This window comes from Oryctolagus cuniculus, chromosome 16, assembly GCF_051225735.1.
Source record: "Oryctolagus cuniculus isolate XC-2025 breed Fujian yellow rabbit chromosome 16, ASM5122573v1, whole genome shotgun sequence".
In the NCBI taxonomy this organism is placed as follows: Eukaryota; Metazoa; Chordata; class Mammalia; order Lagomorpha; family Leporidae; genus Oryctolagus; species Oryctolagus cuniculus.
Window position 1 is genome coordinate 43201343 of NC_142882.1, and position 25384 is coordinate 43226726.

General features: G+C 40.4%; 1 protein-coding gene across 3 annotated transcripts in view; it reads right to left on the bottom strand.

Moving 5' to 3' along the window:
* The window catches only part of AGMO (alkylglycerol monooxygenase), a 357324-nt gene that overhangs the window by 120125 nt on the left and 211815 nt on the right, over nt 1-25384 (bottom strand). The gene's annotated exons all lie outside the window — the stretch shown is intronic.

The window sequence follows — 25384 nt, forward strand, 5'->3', positions numbered from 1 at the left end:
ATTTATTGTAGCCTGTCTAGATAAATACAAGCCTAGCTTTCAAATCCATAACTTAGATAATGCAGTAGTAATCTGCATTTTACCCATCACCTGCCCATTTTGGAAGCTTTAATATTCATTCGCAATATTCCAGTTCCTCACCCAAACCTAAAAGTAGTCATCCTATTACTCCAAGTAGACCAATTACTCCCTAGACCAAATGTAAAAATCCCTTGCTCATTTTTTTTAACTAATCTATAGAGAAATCAGCTTAACTTTTAAAGCCATGACCCCATCATGAAAAAAAGGGACAGCATAATAAATGAAACAAAATACATAAGTGAAGTGGGGCCTTATAAAAATATGCAGCAATCTTAAAGCTAAGTGTGTGCCATGTAAGGCTAAATCAACTGCTCCTATACTTTCTATTTATTTAAATACTTGCATTCATGCGAAAAGTAAATAGCACACACACACCCTAAATTCCACAAGTCATCTGCAGTAACACATTCAATTCACAGCACAAATTATGATAGCAAAAGAAATTCATCAGAACCCACCAAGGAAAACAAAAACAAATGTATGCACTTACCACAAATATATATTCCCCTGAATCTTTTCTTTATTTAGAAAATCTCAGTGCCAACTGAATCAAAGCAGTGATACCACTTTAAGGATTATTTGCTTTCTTTAAATTTGGTGGACACTGATCTTTCCTGTAGAATTGATGAGTCAATATGGAAAAAATATACACCATTCCCTTTCAGCATAGCACTTGTGATTCTTCTTGAATCCCTGAATCAATCTTACCAATTCATGTAGAAAGATTGCTGTTGAATACAAAGTATTTTATGAAATTACTAGTTCCCAGTTAATGGTTTTGGGAAAATTCAATTTTCATGTAAATTGTGCCATTGACTATATTAATGCTATTCTCTAGTTTCTAGGATATGGGCTGTTATACTCATCAAGCATTTGTAATTCTGCTACATTGTGTGTTCTGAGTCCCACTGAGAAAATCCTAGAAAAACCATACTCTGTGTTATTTCCAACTGAGATGTTGATGGTATCTTTAATTGTAAACTTTGCATCAGAATGCCCATACTACCCAAAGTAATTTACAGATTTAATGGGATCCTAAATGAAATGCCAAGGACATTCTCTCAGATCTAGAAGAAAAAGGGTCTTAAAATTCATAGAAGCACAGCAGACCCTGAATAGCTAAAGCAATCTTAAACAGTGAAAACAAAGCCAGAGGCACCATAGTACCAGATTTCCACACATATAACAGGGCTGTTATAATCAAAACAGCCTGGCACTGGCACAGAAATAGACATGTATACCAATGGACCAGATTAGAAATCCCAGAAATGGATCCACACATCTATAACCAACTGATCTTTGACAAATAAGTTACATTCACTCCTTAGACAAAGGACAGTCACTTCAACAAATGGCGTTGGGAAAATTGGAAGCATGAAACAAGACTTCTACCTTTCACTCCATACAAAAATCAACTCACAATGGATGAGTGATCTAAGCCTAAGAACAGACACCACCAAATTTCTAGAGGAAAACATAGCAGAAGCTCTAGAAGATACCGGCATGGGCAAAGACTTCTTGAATAAGGCCCAGAAACATGCAACAAAAACAAAAACAGATAAATGAGATTAAGTCAAGCTAAGAAGCTTCTGTACAGCATAGGAATCACTGAACAAAAGAAAAGGTAAGGGACAGAATGGGAGAAACTATTTACAAACTAGATATCTGATAAGGTATTCATATTCAGAATCTATAAAGAGCTCATTAAACTTAACAACAGAAAAACAAACAATCCAGTTAAAAAATGGGTAAAGGACATAAACTGGCACTTTTTCAAAGGATGAAATATAAATAATGCTTATGATCACTAGCTCTCTGGGAAATGATAATAAAAATCACAGTGGCCTTTCACCCAGTTAAAACCATCTAAAAATAAAAAGAAGACAAATGCTGGTGAGGATGTGGAGAAACAGATATTCCAATACACTGGTGGTAGAAAGGTAAACTGGTACAACCATTCTAAAAGACAGTATGGAGATTCTTCAGAATCTAGAAGTATATATGCCACATGACACAGCCATCCCACTCCTGGGAATTTACTGAACAGAAATGAAATCAGCATACAGAACAGTTATTTATAAACTCATGCTTGTGGCAGCTCAATTCTCAATAGCTAAGATATGCAATTAACCCAGACATCCATCAACTGATGATCAGATAAAGAAATCATGATATACATATACAATGGAATACTAAATGTTTTGCAACTAAATGGATACAACTGGAGACCATTATGCTTAGTGAAATAACCCAGACCCCAGAAAACAAATATCACATGTTTTCTCTGATTTGGGATTGCTAATATATAGAGTACTAAAAGAGAAACATAAAATATCTGAGTTAAATCGACATCTTGGGATTTGAGTACTGTCAATTGCCCTTGTTAGCAATATATTTTTCTAAACAGTGGTTTTTCTACTTTTTACTTGTTGAACGTTTTGTTTAGTGGGGCAATATGCCTATGATTATAAAGTAAATTAAAAATATGTTATCACAAAAGTTAAAACAGAGAAAAAAAAAGGAAGGATGAGGGTACAAAGTAGGGAAATATCATTATATTCTCATAATTGTATCTATGAGCTACTTGAAATCTGTTTTTAATAATAAAAATTAAAGAAAACAAAAATATTTTTAAAGTGCTTATGAAGAAATTGCTCATCAGTTCCTACATACATTCCAACAAATCTAGATGACCTAGATCATATTTTTGTTTAACATGTAGAGTAATTTTCCCAAACTACATAAACAAAACCATTTTGACACCTGGTCCCTCAGAGTTCATGAACTTGAACATCTAAATGCACGTGTGCGATTATCAAACATTCCAGTACCCTCCCTGGGGCACCCAGACATATGTAACTGTGTATATCACAGTGTCATAGCCCATCAAGTTTTCTTGAAAGAAAATTAGATTCCTTTTATCAGGGTAGAGAAACGTCACAGCTTTGAATCTATGAGATAAGGAGCAAGGATTTCAGAAAGATGAGTTGAACTACAACACTGAATTTCTATAGTTTGTGTCAGGCATGCCCACTCAAAAAATTCCCTTTCATTCAAAGTACACAGAGTCCTTCCAAATGGGAGGGGCTTCAAAAATTTCAAGGAAAATGGCATTGAAAAGTAAGCTTATTTTGGTGCCAAAATATTTGAATTCCATATATATATATATAAAGGGGTCTTCAAAAAGTTCACAATAAGCATATCATGAGAAGCCATGTATATATTCCAAAACTTTGAAGATCAAAAGAAATTACTCTTTAAATTCTATTTTCACAGATTTTTTACTTTCATAATAATGCTGAAAGTGCACAAGAGGGAAGCCTTTAAGCCAAACATTATATTTCAATACCAAATATATTTCCTAGTTTTATAAAACATATTCTCAACCATAGCAGGAAGGGTGGGATACAGAAGGGAGAACAGGCAAGGAGAGGAGTGACTGCCCATAAAACAGCGGTATGTCTGATAGCTCAGCACAGCTCAAGCAGTTACTTGATGAAATGCACTCCAGCTCTTAACCCCTGCATGCTCAGTCTCCCTAGCTGAGCACAGGAGTTTGGAGAAAAGAGCAGGTGAGAAGATTGATTGAATCAACCACTACCTGCAATGCTCATGAAGCAGCTCCCCAGAGAAGAGCTTTTATGCTTCTGCCAAGGGCAGCAGGGAGGACCAATTGCAAGCCGGCTGCTCATCCTGAGCCATCTTAACTCTTGGTTAGCAATAGGCTCACAAAATGCAACAGCAGCAGCAGCAGCAGATCGAAGAGGCAAAAATCTCTTTAGTAGTAGTTGTCCACCTGTTTGAGTGCAGCAACTGGCTGAGTCCTGCCAGCTGTTTCTCACATCTAGCAGATTACTCACCCTTTGAATCATGGGCAGATAAATCAAGGCACCTGGGCTGCAGCGCCCCAACTTTGAACAGCAGGAGGAAGCCTCTCTGCAGTCAATTCTTAGCTCCGGCAATTAACTGGAGAAGCTATAGACATAATGGAGGATCTGGGGTTGTAATTAAGCAGTGACTTGGGATGGCAGCAGGGAATATCAGGGAACTTGAAAACGTTTGTGGAAAACAGAATCAGAAAGTGTTAAATGTTGTGCAAAGAAACCTTTAAAATTCATGCATAATGTCTCATTAAATGCATTTTTGTAAACTGTTTGAAGACCCTTGGTTTACACAGATTTTAAAAACTTTTTTTGTATCCAAATAAACTTACATCTTAATTTCATTTTCCATGATTTTTTTTTTATTTGAAAGGCAGACAGAGTGAGATCTTCCATTCCCTAGTTTGTTCCAAAAATGTCTGCAAATTTCAGACCTGGACTCTCCACCTGTGTCTTCCATAGGGGTGGCAGGAACCTGACTGCTTGAACCATCACCTAGCACCTCCCAGGGTATGCATTAGCAGAAAGCTAGAATCTGAGCTGGAGCTGTGACCAGAACACAGCTATGGCATACGAGGTGCAGGCATACCAAGCAGTCTCTTAACCACTGTGCCAAAGGCTCACCTCTTCTATGAAGTTTTATAAATCCCTTCCTGTATCAGAAAAACTTTTTTTTTTTTAAGATTTTATTTATTTGAAAGACAGAGTTACAGAAAGAGGTAGAGACAGAAAGAGAGAGAGGTTTTCCATCAGCTGGTTCACTCTCCAAATGATCATAATGGCCAGAGCTGAGCCAATCTGAAGCCAGAAGCCAGGAGCTTCTTCCAGGTCTCCAATGTGGATGCAGGAGCCCAAGGACTTGGGCCATCTTCTACTGCTTTCCCAGGCCATAGCAGAGAGCTGGATTGGAAGTGGAGAAACCGGAACACGAACAGCCGTCATTATGGGATGATGGCGCTGCGGGCCGGAGCTTTAACCCACTGCATCACAGTCCTGGCCTCATCAATAAAACTTTAACCTTGAGTGAACAGGACTCTTTTCTAAGTACCTTAAGAGTACTTTCATATATGCGAACAAAGGACGTTTTTAAAAATCATCTAGGGACATTTAATACATAGATTTCATGTTTTAACTGTGTAATATTAATTTCAAACATTTTTATTGAGATGATATTTGCATAATTTAAAATTAATCATTTGAAAGTACATGAGGATACATCAAAAAGGCCTTAGGAAAAAACAGAATTCAAAGATAAGTATTTTGGTGCAAAAATCATTTTTTCATAATAAGTATTTTCCATTCATTTTGAAGACCCTGTGTGCAACTCAGTGCAATTAGTACATTCACAATGCTATGTCACGGCCCCCTCTTTCAAGTTCCAAAACTTATCATCCCAGTGTTTGCATATGCATATGATAGGCAAATATTTAAAAGGAATATGAATATATTTAAAATGCAGATAAGGGAACTTTAATTTCCTTGTGTTCATTCAGAATATTGTTAAATAAAATATTTTGTTGCTAGATCTCAGTTTTGGGATTTGGTAGCTGTGAAGCTTCGATTATAGATTATCTATGTTAAAATCAACACTTGATGGAGAGACACCCTCAACAATCTTCCAGTATGATCTATCAATCCCACTAGCAGGTAAACATGCAATGAAAGTAAAATCAGTCTGTCAAAGAGACATCATAATTCCCATGTTTATTGCTGCAGTGTTCACAACTGCCAAAAAATGAAAACAATCAGTGTACATCTGCTGATGAATGAATAAAAAAGTGCAGTACAGGTGCACAATGGAATACTACTCAGCTACAAAAGGGAGGAATCTCATCATTTATAATGATAGGGTTGGAATTAGAGGTCATTTTGTTAAACAAAATAAGCCAGGGACAGAAAGACAAGTTCCACATGATTTCACTCATGTGAGGAACATTTAAAAAAAATTGATCTCAGCCGGTGCCGCGGCTCACTAGGCTAATCCTCCGCCTTGCGGCGCCAGCACACTGGGTTCTAGTCCCAGTCAGGGTGCCGGATTCTGTCCCGGTTGCCCCTCTTCCGGGCCAGCTCTCTGCTGTGGCCAGGGAGTGCAGTGGAGGATGGCCCAAGTGCTTGGGCCCTGCACCCCATGGGAGACCAGGAGAAGTACCTGGCTCCTGCCATCGGATCAGCGTGTTGCGCCAGCCGCAGCGCGCTGGCCGCGGCGGCCAAAGGAAGACCTTTCTCTCTGTCTCTCTCTCACTTTCCACTCTGCCTGTCAAAAAAAAAAAAAAAAATTGATCTCATAAAGTTGAGAATAGAATGGTAGTGACCAGAAGCTAGAGAGAGCAGGGGGAAGGGAGGAATGGGGGAAAGGTCAATTAATGGCACTGAAATATGTGAAATAGATTTAAGAAGTACTGATGTGCTATTGCACAGTAGGGCGACCACAGACAATAACATAGTGTATACTTCTCTTTTTTTTTTTTTTTTTTTTTTTTGACAGGCAGAGTGGACAGTGAGAGAGAGAGACAGAGAGAAAGGTCTTCCTTTTGCCGTTGGTTCACCCTCCAATGGCCGCCGCGGCTGGCGCGCTGCGGCCGGCGCACCGCGCTGATCCGATGGCAGGAGCCAGGAGCCAGGTGCTTTTCCTGGTCTCCCGTGGGGTGCAGGGCCCAAGCACCTGGGCCATCCTCCACTGCACTCCCTGGCCACAGCAGAGGGCTGGCCTGGAAGAGGGGCCACCGGGACAGAATCCGGCGCCCCGACCGGGACTAGAACCCGGTGTGCCGGCGCCGCTAGGCGGAGGATTAGCCTAGTGAGCCGCGGCGCCGGCCGTAGTGTATACTTCTCTAAAACAAACATAAACCAAAACCCAGGAGATGGGATTTGGAATTTTTTCATCATGAGGAATTGCCCAATGTTTGAGGAGATTGTTTGGGCTGATGGGACACCACACAATGAACACATGCATCAAAATATCACATGGCACCCCACTGATATGTACAACCTTTACACATCAGTTACTTTTTTAACTATCTTCCACAGGTGCTCAACTTTATAGGTTTTCCCCAATACATTCTCTACTTGGGAAACAGGAGACCTTACACTTCTGTGCTTCCTAAAAGTTCAACCAACCTTACAGCAAATTAATAATTTGTGGACACTCTTGCTAAAGATGTGTCTCCATGTGATGAGGAGCAAGGGCTGCATGCAGTCAATGGCATGTGCTTCTAGAATGATCCGTGCACATGCCTGCTCTTGGGATCATTTGCGGCTAATGCCAACTGTACTCCCTCTGGAAAAGGGTGCTTTCGTGCTAATATATTTCAGCTTTGCCTTCACTTTACATATCCCACTCAGCAAACTCAAAGCAAAACAGTGGCTTTTAGGTGTTAAATAAAAAGTAAACCCTTCTACCTCCAACAGTACTGAGGAAAGGGTTGGTTGTCAGGTGTAAGGTGGTTTCAGTTCTCCAGATGCACTTTCCTACCTGGTTAACACACAGAATCACCAGGAACGTTTGGGTGTTGTGGTTAGCATTCTGTCATTTCTCTAGGTGACCCTGGTGGATGCATTGCATGCAGTGGCACCTGCTGCTCATCTTCAGCTCTTTACTTCAGGAGCCACCACCCGTAAGAGCCGGCAAATGAGATGGAGGAAGGCAGGGGAGGGACACTCTAGGTCAAGGTTATTTGTTGATCAGTTCTTACTGAGGAAACTGCAAAAAAATATCTACAGGAGCAGGATCTGCATCCAAAGCCCTGAGAAGGGAGGAAAAGTTTGTATAAAATCATCCTTATTGCTGTTTACAGAATTAGAGATTGGAATGGAATACTTTTGTATCCTCGAGCCTGAAGATCTGACCATAACAAACAGAAGTTTATAAGGATAGCTACACCTTAGTTTGAAGTACTTCCCTGCATATACAAGTATGAGACACCAGTTTATACTTCTGTCTGGCAATTATAATGACAAAGTTGGTCAGTGTCCTTAAGTCGGGAGTGGCTGCTCCAAGCTCGGTCAAAGCATAGCACTGTTTGTCAGATACAGACTTTGTCACTGAAAAGTGGGCACTCGCCACCCACTATAACAAATACCAGAAGTGGGCTCCTGTTGGAGAAATTAAAGCTATCAAAGATACACGGAGGGGTTAAAGTGTCTTACTTTGCCACCTAGTATGAAAATTGTGTAAAGACCTAGTGAGAACTATAACCCTTTTCCTTAAGAAATACCTTAAGCAAATCCAGCCCCTCTTCGCAAGTTCCTATGCTCAGCCACTATATTTTCAACCACATTGTGTAAACAGGAGTGTGGGATTTTTAAGTAGGTCTTCTTAAACCAAGACTCAATCGTAATTTGCTATTCCTGCACCCTAGTTAACTGCTACATTCATCACTGACATTTAATGGAGGTCAGTAACTGCTAAGTTTATAATTTATCCAATAAATGCTAAGCTATCAACATGAGTATGTGACCAAGACAGATAAAATGAACAAAGTGCACATGGCTGTTAAGACTTCTGGTCTCTTGTCAAAGGTGCCAGTGCATATAGCTACACACTCAGATTCCAGCTACCTCAGCCATGTGGATGAAGAGAGAAGGAAAATTACAAACTGACAAGCGAATAAGTTAAATAACTATTCATACATTACTCAAAAACTATTATTTATAAATAGTATTTGTTATTGATATTAATTCTATAGCATTACTTACAGTAATATATTATAATACAGTATCCAAATAATAACAGTATGTGCTTTTTATTTATAAGTAAACTTCATTATTTGTACAGCATTTATTTATTCAGTGTTTTGTTTCCTGTGCATTGAGCCCACAATGTAAAACTTGGATTCTCTAATTTTATTGCTTTTGAAATAAAAGAAAAAAGTAGTTGTTCTCTTTCAACCCTGTCAAAAACATCTATTCTGCAGCAGCGTGAGATGTGCTGCCCTCAAGAAAAGTCTCCTCCAGGTACCCCCATGGGGTAAAGACCTCCCAGGGCTGTCCAGGCCAGGCACCCCCACTGGCACAGCTCAGCACCTGTGATGCTCTGATGACTGGACCCTGCACGGTCCTCCCTCACAGCACATAGAAACTAAGCACATCCATCCCCACACTCTCAAGAAGATCCCCTCCCCCTCTGGGTGGTCCCCTAAGGGGAGCCACCTGTGCCTTCAATCTTTTGCCCAGGTTACAGGCTGGCCTCTAGATGTAAGGAGTTCTGAAAATGTATTCTTTTGCTTTTTAAAACATAACACACACACACACACACATGAGAGAGAGAGAGAGAGAGAGAGAGAGAGAGAGAGAGAGAGAAGGGCTCTGATTAGTAGGTTCACTCCCCAAATGCCCTGAAGGGCTGGCCTGGGCTGGAGCTGAAGTTGAGAGAGGGGAACTCAGCCCAGGTCTCCCACAGGAGGGGCAGATATCCCAGCACTTGAGCCATTGCTGCACCTCCTGGTGTCTGCAAGAGCAGGAAGCTGCAATCAGTATCGGGGGCCAGGGATGGAACCTGGATGCTTTGATGTGGAGCCAGGACATCTTAAATCCTAGGCTGAATGCTTATTTTCTGCATTTTAGCTTTCCAGTTACTGCAGCAAACACAGGAGGAAAAGAGGCTTAGCAGGAGAGAAGGACAAACCAATCCGAGGTGTTCAGCAAAGATTGATATCAAGTGAGTTCTAACTCACTTCTTAAAATCTATCACAGCAGAGCACCAGCTAAAGTGAATTTCTCCTCTAAATTATGACAGCTGCATCCATCTCAGTATATTTATAAATTTCTGTTCATGTTGGAAAGTATGTAATCCCTTCTACTTTTGGGACACATTCTATGTTTCACACCACTGTTGAATTTTTCAGTGCACATGGAAAACTGTCTTGTGTTACAGAAACTTTAAAGTAACTACTTGCTGAGTTGTAAATGAATGAAAGAAAGCTTTTTTTTTTTTCAAAGTAGCTATCATTAGCACCTCCACTGAATTTTTCACTAACAGCACAGAGATCAGAAGGAATCATCTACAGCTCACCACACTGCCTTTAAGTGTTTGTGTTAGGCCTGGTAGCTCTCCACTGCTGCTTGGACGGGTTTAAGAAACAGAATGTCAGATGCCTGATATAGTATTGAAGAAATGATGATACCAACTTTGTAGCTAATCCAGTCTCTACGTTATTTATTTGAAAGTGGGGGAAGGAGGAAGAGAGGGAGAGTGCTGCCTCCTGCTGTCCCATGTGGGTGGCAGGGACCCAGCTACTTGAGTCAGTACCTTCTGTGTCCTAAGGTGTGCATTAGCAAAAAGCTGGAATCAGAAGTGGAGCCAGGAGCTGGTGCTGTGGCGCAGCGGGTAAAGCCACCGCCTGTAGTGCCGGCATCCCATATGGGCGCTGGTTCGTGTCCCAGCTGCTCTACTTCCCATCCAACTCTCTGCTATGGCCTGGGGAAGCAGTAGAAGATGGCCCAAGTGCTTGGGACCCTGTACCGTGAGAGAGACCCTGAAGAAGCTCCTGGCTCCAGGCTTTAGATCAGCACAGCTCTGCCATTGTGGCCAATTGGGGAGTGAACCAGCAGATGGAAGACCTCTCTTTCTCTCTATCTCTCCTTCTCTCTTTGTGTAACTCTTTCAAATAAATAAATGAATCTTAAAAAAAAAAAAAAAAAAAGAAATGGAGCCAGGACTCAAGCCCAGGCACTCTGATATGAGATGAGGGCATCCCAAGTGATGATTTTAACTGCTGCACCAGTTGCCCGCCCCATTGTCTTATCTATAAATTGGTTAGAGTGAAAAACTAAATGCTTATTTGTTTTTTTTTTTTAAACCAAATGATTTAACTATAAATCTCATTAAGTAATTAGATTTAAGAAAATTTTCCTAAATAGTTTGTTAGCACCAAAATTGTTCAACATTTGCATTTTTTAAAAAAAGATTTATTTATTTGGAGAAATGCAGAGAGAAGAGAAGGGGAGAGAGAGACAGAGAAAGATATCTTCCATCCACGGGTTCACTCCCCAGGTGTCCACAATGGCCTGGCTGGACAAGGCTGAAGCCCAGGAGCCAGGAGCTTCTTCCAGGCCTCCTATGTAGGTGCAGGGGCCCAAAAACTTGGGCCATCTTCCACAGCTTTTTCAGGCACCTAGGCAGGGAGCTGGAGCAGAAGCAGAACAGTGGGGACTTGAACTGGCACCCATATGGCATGCCGGCCTTGCAAAAGCAGAAGCTTAACTTTCTACACACAGTACTAACCCATAATGTGTGCATTTTTAAAATTATAATAAGAAATCTGCTGCATTTATGCAAACTTATCAATCTCTGTGGATCTTTAAAAATGATATTTTGCAAATTCCATACATATCCACATATATAGATGAGTATACATAGCCTGAGCTTCAGTGCAGAAACCAGAGCAGGGTGTATAAAATTTGAGGGGGCGTTTAACTCGTAGGACCACAGCCCGCAAGGAACTGAGCACAAACACCACAGAGCCACAGGATGAGGACAGAACCCTGAATCACTGTGAGAGCTGAGGTTGGAGGAAAAGACAACTCTAGCAAATGAGGTGGCAGGGGGTGGCGTGTGGAACAGGAAGCAGGACTATAACCTGCATGTGAGTATTGCCCTGGAAACCAGAAGAGAGAAAGGTGGAAGTGGTTGCTCCAAAATTCAATTGAAACAAATTCTTCCAAATCCTTCTCCATCTAAGGAAAGTTCACTCATCCTTAAAATCCAGCTCCTAAGACTTCACTGGCAAACTCTCCTCCTCTCTCAAGGTTCCCTGCTCTGCCATTGGTCAGAACCTACTGTGCCAGGGAGTGTAGAAAGGGCACACGTTCAGCCTCATCGTGTTATTTCCTCCAGTTTCACTCAGGTTCGTCAATAAAAATGCGCAGACTGGAAATATTTTGTTAATGAGTGACACTTGCTTCTTCTAATTCTTTTTTTTTTTTTTTTACAGAAATAGCTTATTTCTTATTATATATGGAAAAGAAATTGTCCGGGCTGGCATGGTGGCTCACTTGGTTAATCCTCCACCTGCAGCGCCGGCATCCCATATGGGCCCCGGGTTCTAGTCCCGGTTGCTCCTCTTCCAGTCCAGCTCTCTGCTGTGGCCCAGGAGTGCAGTGGAGGATAGTCCAAGTCCTTGGGCTCCTGCGCCCGCGTGGGAGACCAGCAAGAATTACCTGGTTCCCAGCTTCAGATCTGCGCTGCGCCGGTTGTAGCGGCCATTTGGGAGGTGAACCAACGGAAGAAAGACCTTACTCTCTGTCTCTCTCTCTCTCTCTCACTGACTATAACTCTACCTGTCAAATAAATAAATAGAAAAAAGAATCGTTAAAAAAATCGTTATGTGTATTCATAGTCCAATGAATAAATTCATGATTTTAACTTCTTATGTGGTAAGATAGTATAGTTGCAAAAAAGCAAACAGGAAAGGGAGCTGAATTCTACCTAAAAGCCTACAGCTTGGCCAAAGGAATGAATTCTCCAAGTCTCAACTACTGCACTTGAACATTGTAGCTAACAATAGGTATTGACATGCACTATAGTAGATACGAAACAGCCAATGAAAATGCAAGCATAGAATGGAAGAAACACTTGGAAAATAGTGATGTGCTTCCTTTTTAGGAAAGTTTTGCTCTCTATATCTGCTGTGCTACATAATATTCTACTTACACAAATGGAAAATTTGAAAAAAAAAAAAAGCTATTGCCCAATGTCTCTTACACCAATAAGTAGAACCTGAAATTTACATGATATTCTGTTAGATGCTGAAGACACCACTTACAATAATATATAAGCGTGATAATTTATCTTAACATAGTCCAATGTAAAATGAGCAATTCTATTTATTCACAACTATTTAACAGTAGGATGTTTCAAGGCCTATTTTGTGAACACCTTGAAAAGAAAACTGTCAATGAGATCTTATGTTTTCATTCAGCATTTTTTTTAAAGGTTTATTTATTTATTTGGAAGTCAGAGTTAGAGAGAGAGAGAAAGAGAGAGCAAGAATTTGCCATCCCCTGGTTCACTCTCCAGATGGCTGTTAGGGTTAGGGCTGAGCCAGTCTGCAGACAGGAGCCAAGAGATTCATCTAGATTTCCCACATGGGTAGCAATCCTCTACAACAGTTGGGTCATCTTCTACTGCTTTTCCCAGGAACATTAGCAGGGAGCTGTATTGGAAATGGAGCAGTTGGGACATGAACTGGCATCCATATGGGATGCTGGCATCACAGGTGGTGGCTTTACCCACAACACCCCAAAGCCAGCCCCTTCATTCACTCTTTCATTTAAAATTAAGGATTCAATATCACACAGTACTAATTACAGACCGTACTGGGTCAAATGTTTAGTTCCTATCCCAACACCAGCCTGCCTCTAAGCGATATGAAATGTAGGTCAGACAACCCCAAATCATGGGGTTTAAAGGACTGTAGAAGGAAAAGAGTTGGAAAAGGAGTATAAAGAACTTTTAGTCGATATAGGTTTACTTTTAGAGCATTTATGATATCTTAGTACTTCGGGACTTGTTACCATCAGCTGAAGAAATATTCAAAAGCTCAACTTACAAAAGCAACACAGAACATACTGAGTCACCCACCCGGCTCGTTATAACCACCTTCCTTCACCTCATTGCTGTTTTATTTTCATGTTCATATGGCTGAAAATGATATGAACTTCATAGTTTGCTGTAATATTAACCACAAAACTGGTGCCTACAGCTCACAAATGATTCTGCAACATGGCTGGAGAGAAGAGACACTCATGACCCAGACTGGCAGCAGTGGATGGAACTTGCCTTCCTGTTGTCTTAGACAAACACAGCTTAAAAACTGAAATGTGTGCTCACTAATGAACACAAGAAACATGACATTTGGACAGTACTGATTATTTTTTTTTCCATTCACAAAATGCACCAGAAGTCTCTGGCTCAATTTTCTTTCCACAGTTTTGGGAACTGAAAAATAGAGATGTGTCAGTCACAGGGGCTGACACAAATAATAAAGGAACAATTGCATGCTTGAGAGTCATTCCTGATTACCCTGAATAAGCAAGACACTGGGGCTGGTGGTGTGGCATAGCGGGTTAAGCAGGTCTTCTCTGCCTCAGCCAACATCACAAATGGGCCTGTGTGGGCACCCATCGGTGTCCTGGCTGCTCCACTTCCAATCCAGCTCCCTACTAATTCACCTGGGAAAGCAGCAGAGGACCACTCAAGTGCTTGGGCTCTCACACCCACATGGGAGACCTGGAAAAAGCTCCTAGCTCCTGGCTTTGGCCTGGCCCAGCCCTGGCCATTGTAGACATTTCAGGAGTGCACCAGCAGATGAGATATCTCTCTCTCTCTCTCTCTCTCTCTCTCTGTCTCTCCTTCATTCTCTGTAACTCTTTCAAATAAATAAATAAACAAACAAACATTTATGATTGCTTTTATTTCTGAAGTCCTATAACAGTATAACAGTATGTCACATTTGTCAAATGAACAAATTGCATCATATGAATCATGCAATGTGTATATAATTATAAATATAACTGATATCATATGCAAATTATCTGATATGATTTGCAAGCTTGTAATTAAATAATTCACAAATATAATTTATTATATATATTTTTAAAGATTTATTTTATTTATTTGAAAGACAGAGTTACAGAGAGAGGCAGAGTCTGAGAGAGAGGTCTTCCATTCGCTGGTTCACTCCCAAATGGCTGCAACGGCCAGAGCTGCGCTGATCCGAAGCCAGGAGCCAGGAGCTGCTTCTCCCACGTGGGTGCAGGGGCCCAAGGACTTAGGCCAACTTTTACTGCTTTCCCAGGCCATAGCAGAAAGCTGGATTGGAGTGGAGCAGCCAGGACATGAACCGGCGCCCATATGGAATGCCGGCGCTGCAGGCCAGGGCTTTAACCCTCTACACCACAGTGCTGACTCCTATAATTTATTATATATATAAACAGAATTTGCATATACTTCAAATCTGCATACCCTACTTTTCTGAAAGAGTTTCACCTTCTCTACTCAAACTTACAGCAACACTTACTGAGGTGCCAACAAAACTGATTTTGTAACCAGATAAATGGTTTCAGTCCAGAGTTTATCCTCATAATAAAAAGATGTCACCATTTGAAATTAGAACTATGGCTGCAGATTTTCTTTGCTTTCAAGAGAAGATTTTGCATTAGAAACAAGGCAAAGCTGCCTGATTTGTATGATTTTTTTTTCAATGTTTAGGATATCTCCCAACTTAAATAAAGCACCTGTCAACATTTTATCTGTACTAATGTTCTACTGTTTATCGGCTTCCTTTGTCTTGTGAATTTTTGTTTTCTTGAGATGCAAAGAATGAGATGAATGGTCCTAAATTTCTTTCAGCTTTCTGATTCTATGCCTCTAACTTCACAGTGACTATTCAGGTTCAAACCACTGTCAGATCCTACCAGGATTACCGCAAAATATTCTTGGTATGTGTCCCTGTCTGTGACCTGTTCCCCATCAATTCCTTTTTTACCAAACCATTTCAGAGATTATGCAAAATGCAAATCCAATCAATCAGTTCTCCTGCTTAAAATTATAAAATGCGTTGTTGGCATGCCCTGAGGACAAAGACCCAAATTCATGTATGTTCCTTATGCATACACATCTTTTTCTGATGTCACTCTTGTTCATTTTTCTAGCATTATTCCTGGCAATGCTTCCACCCTCACTTAACACTCTCACCATAAGGAACTATTTTCAATTCCCCCAGGTATGAGTGTTTTCTCACCTCCTGGCCTAGGTCCAAGTTGCTGGGTCTGGATGCCCTCCCTCGCACCCTTGAGTGTGACGGGAGCACGATGAACTCATACTCCAGATATGAATCATCCCCTCAGGAGATCTTATCACACACCACTGCTGGGTTATTTATGCTTCCCTCTGTGTCCTTTCAGAGCACACTGTGAAGAACCCTAACATAGCAAGTACCAAACTCTACTGGAATTACTGCTTGGACCAAATGCCTCGAGGCTGGCATCATGTCTACATTGCTATTCCCCCCAGAATCTGTCTCAAAACTTGGTACTGTTGACATTATTTTTCATCATCATTAACAATCGTAGTTGAATATTTACCACAGACATTGACTGTGTTGCATCACTGTAGACCATGTAACAGTTGATACATATTTGGTGTACTCCAAGCCCTTGACACATAATATAATATTGAGTTCTTGTAGCAGTCCTGAGGGGTGCATATTCTTAGCTACAGCAAACTTGAAAACTTACCAATATTCACACATTTGATAAATGCAAAGGCAGAGCTCAAATCAAATTTATAGCCCAGGCATCATAATTTCCTTACAAAGTTGATACTTAATATTTTTTGAGTATGTGAGTGATGGCTGGTGAATTTACCTAATCTAAGCAAGATGAATGAAACATCAGTGTTTGAATAATAGTATGTTAATTCCTATTAAAAATACCAATATAGGGGCCGTTGCCATGGCTCACTTGGTTAATGCTCTGCCTGCTGCGCCGGCATCCCATATGGGTGCCAGGTTCTAGTTCCGGCTGCTCCTCTTCCAGTCCAGCTCTCTGCTGTGGCCTGGGAGGGCAGTGGAGGATGGTCCAAGTGCTTTGGGCCCCTGCACCCGCATGAGAGACCAAAAAGAAGCTCCTGGCTTCCTGGCTTCGGATTGGCACAGCGCCAACCGTGGCAGCCATTTGGGGTTGAAACAATGGGAGGAAGACCTTCTCTCTGTCTCTCTCTCTCTCACTGTCTGTAACTCTACATGTCAAATAAATAAATAAAATCTTTTTAAAAAATACCCCAATACAATGGTTGCTCTCTATAGGTGAATATTTTCCTTTTAAATCAAATAGTTTGTCACTTAAGCAAATTTTGTTATCAGTAGCAAGAAAAATAATGATCCATTCGTGGTAGCTGTAGTCAAGAATGTGTGAAATTCAGGTAAGTTTGAATATAAGATGGTAGTATCCTTTTCCATGTAAAAGCTATACTTTTCAAACTGGAAACAGGCATCTCCAACTGCGCAGGGTGTATATCAGCTTTCAATCAGCAATGTAAACACTGTAATATAAGCATCACATGTACTCTATAGTAAGATAAACCAAACCACTTTTGCCAACACATATGTAATTACTCAAATTCCACTGGGAAAGAGGTAACAACATTATTTGGTCTACATCCAATATACTTTATTTAGTAAATAACTTGAGCTTTGTATACTCATTTCTTCAAAACGCCTATACAGTATCTAAACACAACAGCATTCAAGTGTTCTGAGTGTAATTATAAAATAAGAAGTTTGCTACTCTTTCTTCATCAGACTATTTTTATTTGATAGTTATAGGAAAAAGTTATTTTAATGACTCTTTCTTATATAACACTTACATAATAAAAGGAATACTGAATGGAATACTAAGAAGGAAAACATCATATAATAAAAAAACTACTCAGAAAAATTAAACAATTTGATTGTAGTCAAGGGGCTAATTTTAAAATGGTTAAAGGCCAAATATTGAGCCAATCATATGCAACATATAGCTTCAGAAAACATTATTTTAGTGCTAATCGTAAGTAAAATGACATTATATGAACTGTATCATACATTCTTATTCTTTTTTAAGCATTAGGTTCATTTGTTTGAATTAAAATGGTATTATCAAGTAACTGATATATCTAAATTTACATGCCTATGAATTATTATTTCTATTCCCTATGCCTTCATGAAATCATTTTCTGGAGTATCAGTGTAGGTTATTTAAAAACAGAGTAGCGGCACATTCACATGAATGAACTTTAGAAGATGTTCTTTCCCACATCTGTCCCCCTCACATCGCATTTCTTCTCCCCAAAGGGTTTCAGTGTTACTGGTTTTTTGTATGAACTTCTGACAAATTTTATGCTCATGCCACCCTATGTACCTACAAATATTAAAAGACCTACACCCATGCACTGGAGATTCCCTAACCACATATCTCAGGACAAGGAAGTTGGGCCCTAAGGTGCCCTTTTATATCTGTAAAGCAGCGATGCTGAAGGAGACAATTAGGCTTCTTCCAGCAGCATCAGATAACAACAGTTTACCCTCCATTTGGTTCCACTTCAAAATATAAACAACTTCTTTATACTGTAGAAAATAGAGTCTGATGTCCCAGAGGCAAGGACTCAAATTTATCAACCCAAAACGGTTCCTTAGTCCAACACATGGACGTCCAGAGAGAATGCAGGCCGAGAACAGGCAGATCTTTGAGTTTTTCAACCGAAAACTCTTAATCTAATTGCAATCGAATGCATTAGTAAACTGTGAAACTTTAAGTTAAAAACAAATAGCTCTGTGGAGAGTACACAGAGTACAACCCAGGCTTAGATTTAGCTTCTGACTCCGAAGTATGTTTCAGCCTGGAACCTCTACTGCTAGACAGCAAAAGTACACAATCGCTGCTATGGTGCCCACCTTGATCCAAGATAGGAAGCTGGACCTGCCTTTGTGTGGAAAGTAACTGCTCATAACCTCCTCTCTCACCTTCACTCTTACAAAATAAAAGTCACTCGCAACACTCCCAACAGCAATTTCCCCACTTAACTGTTGTTTCTTTGTGACTTCTGTTTTCCCAGAATAGCCTTGATTTTCATCATGATGGTCTTTCCTCTTACAATCATTATTTTTAGCAGAAGTGGGGAGAACATGGACGTCCCCTTGATGTGTTAATCAAAGGGCATGGTGTACTGTTTCATACTCTCTCATTCTCCCCATAGCCTATATCGTAATGACTCAACCCCACTTCTAAGGACGGCTTGAGCTCATTCATCGATAGCCTGTCTCCTGGGAGAGTTCCCCATCAGCATGCATCTATATGAGATCAAACACATGCTACTCAGAATGATCCTGGCCAGGGATAAGCAAGTGAAATTGCAGTCGACGACACATGAACCTGCTTGGTATGAACAGGCAAAGAGAACCAAGGGGAAAAATGTCATTGCCAGGAAAAAAGAAAGTGAGGAGCAGATGAAAGAAGGTTTCATGGAAAGAGTAGAAAGAATTTGAAACTGTGAAGTAAAATGAGATGCCTTGGAATCTACTCTCTGGTTTCTTGGGAAAGCTCTTCTACGATATAGACTGTTCTGCCCTAGCTTTATCCGAATTCCTTTGCACAGGCTGCTTTGTACATTATACTTTGCGTACTTATATAGACAGAGAATCTATGAAGATACTTCAAAAAATCTGTGGGAAAAATGGAATTAAAAGATAAATTTATTTTCCTTTAAAAATTTTTGAAAGCATGCATGGTTGTTTCGTTATATACATTTTCTATGGACTTGCTGAGGATCACTCCGATTCTTTCAAGGCATTTTGACTGGAGTTAAATATAAGTAAAGCATTGCCTTGCAAATTTTCCTGCAGGTAATGCAATAAGCATAAAAGGACAATTGTAGGTAGAAACAAGTCCGCTGTTCAAGTTCGGGTTGGGGGGACTAAATAGAAAATGGAAACCACACACAAAATTATCCACAGCTTTCAGCAATCATCTGAAGTGTATTCCACAAACTGAAAAAGAAATTAAGTTTTGCCCTGTGATTTCCACATAGGATTACCATTAAAAAATGCAAAAGCAAAGCTCAAAGTTCTTCTAAATTATCTGTCTAATGCATTGTGATTAATCAATTCCTCATGCTTATCAGAAACCACTGAAGTGTCTTGCATTACAGCTTCTTCCTATGAGTGACACTGAGCTCAGAGATTTATAAGTAAGCTTATGGGAACAACGTGGAAGAAATACTCATATATACCCATGGCTGCCTTTACTGTAGGCATATGGACCATTACTTAATCTTGCTGCATGTTCTCTAGGCAGAGCTATCATCAGCTCTTGGCACAAGGATTGTCAGAGAGCCTTCTTAAAGACTTGCTGTCATTTACATCAAAGATACCGGCTGCAGAGCTTCAGTCTCCAATGTTGTCCTCATCACAAATCTCCTCTAGGCTGCTGTCCAGTGATCTGACTCCATTTCCCCTGCACTGGACCCCTGTCAGCTGCAGCCTTGCCAGGAAATGAGCTTGCCTGGAATGGACTTAGAGAAAGCAAACTGCCCTTTATCTACCTTGATTACTCACTTATTTGGACAGACTTTGTAGGTGGAAATGGGACTTGTGGTGACTACACAGAGGTGCAGTAATTCTCTCAATGCACAGTTTGAATTATTACTGGCAAGTCCTGCTTTGCATGTTTTTTTTTTTCATCATATACTGAAAAATCTCATGAACCTAGAACTGTCAACTTCATTTCTCACAAACTGCATTGTAATTTCACTCTTCTCGGTGAGCTGATAGGATGAATGTGGACCAATAGGAATTCTTTACCTAAAGCTTGTAATTGCACATCTAGTAGGAAATATTACACATGGAGCTTACTGCAGAAAGTCACTTCCTAATCCAAACAAAAAAAAATTGGGGAATTTGGGTGTGGTTCATTAATTATTACAAATATACTAATGTAAGATGTAAATAATAAAAGCTGAGTGAGGGGTAGATGGGAATTGTATTACTTCACAGTTTTTGTTTGGCAAATTTAAAAGTACTCCAGAATAAAAAAAAGGTCAAGAAAGAAAATCCCTGCTTCCTTGATATCAAAGATACTGAAACCGAGAACCCCGTGACTCACCCTGCATTCTTTTTTTTTTTTTTTTTTGGACAGGCAGAGTGGACAGTGAGAGAGAGAGTGAGAGAGAGAGAGAAAGAAAGGTCTTCCTTGTCTGTTGGTTCACCCCCCCAATGGCTGCCAAGGCAATGCGCTACGGCCAGCGCACCGCGCTGATCCGAAGCCAGGAGCCAGGTGCTTCCTCCTGGTCTCCCATGCGGATGCAGGGCCCAAGCACTTGGGACATCCTCCACTGCACTCCCGGGCCACAGCAGAGAGCTGGCCTGGAAGAGGAGCAACTGGGACAGAATCCGGCGCCCCAACTGGGACTAGAACCCAGTGTGCTGGTGCCTCAGGCAGAGGATTAGCCTATTGAGCTACGGCGGTGCCGGCATCCTGCAATATTAATTCATGACAGCCACATGTCTGGAAACTGAGTCCACTCTTTGCTCCATCTCATTATTTATTTTATAATGATATATTTATTAATTTATTTATTTGAAAGGCAAAATGGTGGAGTGTGGTGTGGGGAAAGGGATTTTCCACTTGCCGGTTGATTCCCCAAACAGCTACAACAGCCAGATCAGGGTCAGGACATAGTGATTCCATCTGAGTCTCTTACATGGGTGGCAGGGGCCATCTTCTGCTACTTTGCCAGGTGCATTAATAGGAAGCTGGATCTGAAGAAGCCAGAACCATAAGTAGGATACTGGCATCTTGAATGATGATTTAACCTGTTGTGCTACAATGCTGGCCCTTCCATGTCATCATTTAAATATTTGTGTCAAGCGTAGGCCAAGCCAGTGTCAGATGCTGTCAGACACAAACACAGCTGAGCAGAGATCCTACCTTCTTGCACTATATCCTACATTCTATAAAATGATTGATCAGTATTAAATTTTGGTGGCAAATTCAGCATATATAAAATATAGGCAATATAAAAGATTACTTTGTGGAGAAACTCACAGTTCTCATGTCTATGCATGGACCATGTAAACGTGTAGAGAAGATGATAGCACTTGCACACCAAACTCTTGAGTGCCAAGTGTGAGGGTTTGGGGCAGTCATTTAACACTGACATCCACTTTCCCTGACATTTGCATATCCGAATGGTGCCTAGAGGGCTTGTACTATCTCTAGACATCTAGAAACAAGCTCATATTTGAGAGATAAGAGAGGAGATTTCTGCTTTCTCTCAAAAGAGCATGCATTAGCCATCAATGGGTTCAATGCTAAGTGCAGAGTCCAGCTCTTACATCTGAATACATTAAGGGAAACCTGGTGCATGCCATCTTTCATTTCAGAGGAAAGCAACGAACCACAGTCAACTTTTCCTTGTTGTGTCATTCTGACCACAGGGAAGTACATTCCAGAATATTGTTAAAAAATGATGTACAGATTTTGCTTTTTCTTAGCAGATGGAAGCTTGGTTTACCAGTAGCATATGGGGGACATTGAGAAAGAGAAATGAGGCATTACTTTTTAAAGATGGTAATTAGAAGTTATGCAGCCTTGTTTCTTTTTTGTTTTGCTGTTGCTGGTATGTGTAACTTTGTAAAATTGTCCAGGAAATTATTAGGCAAAATATGTCTTTTAATGGACTAAATATCACTGTGACATGCAGAAGAAATTGACTATTAAATATTCCAAGTAATTGAACTTTTCAGTCACCTTAAGGTTATTGGTTATACCACAAGGTTATGACTATATGACTAAAGTATAACCTATACTATAAGGTTAATGACTATATCACAATTATAGTATATTTTAGGTACACTTGATAATGCAACTGAATTAACTTAGTTTTACTACCTGATAAACTGAAGTCTAGAAATTGGTCAAGGCAAATGTTTGCACAGGGAGGAATGCTCTTTTTGATGAAGTTTTATGGCTACTTCTCTGTCTTTAACTACAGAGATGCTGCCAGGCTTCCTCACTCATCTCTCCAGAAATTGCAAGGCTTTGCAGAGTACAAACGGGTGTTTAAAAGTCTGATTTGATAACAGAAGTTAAAGGTAGATCTTGGGACTGAAGCTGCATTTAACAGTGATTCCAGAGTGGGAAGAGATGGGTATCACTCTGTATAAGCATAAGCGCTAAGTTTAGTGATAAAAATGTACACTGGAAATCCTTTTGGATTGTTATCCCACAGAAGAAACCAAAGCAGACTTCCAGGTGGCAACTCGCATAAGGGAAGAAAGAAAAAGCCACGGAACTTACCAAAATGACCTTATTTGAGGGGAAAAAATCCTTTTTTTTTTTTTTATTAAATACTTATGTGCACATTTAGCAAGAGAGTAAAAGTAGGCAAATGTACACAGCAGGTTTTTTTTCAAAATGCCATGTTGAAATGAGCCATTGGGAAAGTGTTAAAATAGAAGGATGAACAGTGCCATGCACGATGATTCATGATATTTCTTATCATAGCAGCGTTTGAGTTGGGTAACACTGACTTGTTAAAGTCTACACAGTATTTAAATTAGACTAACACATAAGTAAAGCATTGTACTAATTCACATTTTTGGGAAAAGATGAATTCTGATTTCTATTAACCTCAAAATTAGCATGATGATAGGAAAAATAAAAAATGCCCCTTTACCATAAACTGACAGCAACGGGTCTCATTCCAGTATACGACACAATCTAAGAAGGCAATCACAAGATCTCCAACTGAAAATCTTCAGTGTGCTCACTGTGGATTAAATAAATACACACTCCTAATTCAGCCTCATTTTCAAAGGCATACATGTCTTGCCTATTTAAAAAATTTTTATGATGGTAAATAAACCCTGGAAAATTCCTTCTCGGATTTTACCACCTGAAAACGCAGCTGTTGGCCGCTGCTATCGGAGCCTCACAGCTCTGTGCTCACGTGCAAGCCTCATCAAGGGCAGACATTTCTAATTGATTCCAGAAGTATTGCTTTTGCTTAGATCAGGGGGCAAAGGAAGAATAATGAGCAGCTTTTCAGAGGGAATTGGGGGCTAGGGTGTTGAGGGGAGGCGGGGGGTGGGAGCTTTTAAAATCTCGGGCTTGGCCAGAAATGCATAGCAATTTTACGGTCAATTGGCTAAAGCATCTGGAACCAGGCATGTTGGCCTCAGAGCTGATGGTAGTGAAACCAGCTTACAGGCAACAGCGAGCTGGTAATGAGTCCTTGTCATGTAAGGGTGGAAACCACTCTGACCCTCTGCCAACCATCCCTGCACCTTTTTCTCAGGGGCAGCGTCCTCGGGTCTGGGGTATGAGGTCCTGACCACACAGGAGTCTTCGTCTAACTTGGCCATTCTTAAAGACAATAGAAAAGGAGAGACTAAAAATTAGGAGGTATGTGTGCTAGCTTCTTGGTGTGCTGACAAGGCTTTATATCACACGGCCGTGTTTGCTTTCATTTTGCAGATATATTTCAAACACTATAGGTCATCTTGCTAGTGCATGGCCAGGGGCTGATGCTCAGGTCATAAATCACAGGACAGTGCAGGGCACACACAATCCGGAGCAGGCAAAATGCCAGGCTCTCTGTTATCTCAAACCTAAGACAGGTGAATATTTAAAAAAATAAAAAATAAAACAGTGTGCAGTGTTTCTTTTGAAAATGCCAACCATGGAACCAAGAGTGATAGAAAAGTAAGTTCTGAGGACTAGCTGATGCTTGCTTTAGGCTTTGCTCCTCCTGGTCCACCCTGACAAAGGTGGATTACAGCCACAGCAGGTCAGAGGGAAGGACAGCCTAGAACGCAGATGTGAGTCTGCCGAGGTTGAAACTGGCTCTGTGGTGGAGAACGGACCACGGGGAGAGCTTGACTTCTCACAGTCCCGGTCCCTGCCTGGCCCCTGTTTTTACCCAGAAAGTACAACTCACAGAGATTGTATCCATTTTAGAACTGACTCAAAATCCCAGAGTTTGCAACTAAACTCAATGTCTCTGTTCTAGAATGATCAACTCTTGGCAGGGAAACACTCCCTATTTTCGTATAAAAGGACAGCAAATCAACAATCAAGATGAAATGAAATGAAACAAGCAACTAAAATGATGCATTTAAAACACATTATTAAAAAGCACAGTATGTTTTTGGATTAAAATTTTCTTTAAAACATCTATGTTCTGATGATAGCAATAAACATTAATGACAAAGCTATAAAACTAACTTTGAATGCAGGAAAAGTTCTGTACCTGGTGGATGGTTGCACTCGTTTTTGTAAAACAAGGCCCCCAGCAGGAAGGGATAAAGGGATAAGAATATTCGTGCAAGCTGTGTGTATATCTTTCCATTTCCAACTATATGAATAAAGATGAAATATGGGAAACCATCATGTACCAACATTTTCTTGGATATGACTTCAATATTTGAAAATCTCACACAAAGACCAAAATGTTTCAGGAAACTTCATGTAGTAATTTGCACTCCACTGTGTCAAAACTAGTCTATTTCTCTTTCTGTGGACAGAATAAGCAGTCCTCTATTCTAATCTTGCTTTATTAGTTTCTTACCTGGTTACTGACCTAGTATTGTGGTCTTTATGGAAATAAAAAGAGATTAGCGGAAACGTAGGAGGTGGACAATATTTTTTAAAAAGAGATCACCTCATATAAATCACCCTACATGGTTTATTTTTACTTTCTAGTTACCTTGCTACATAAATCAGAACATCCGTTATTTTCCACCCCTCCTTACAGAACAGCAGGCCACTAGTACATGGGCAACAGAGGCCCATTATGAATGAGATTACACAGAGACTGCTCTCCTCAGAGGATCTAGAGCAGAACCATTGGCTAATCAATTGTATATGGTGATTATGATAAATCT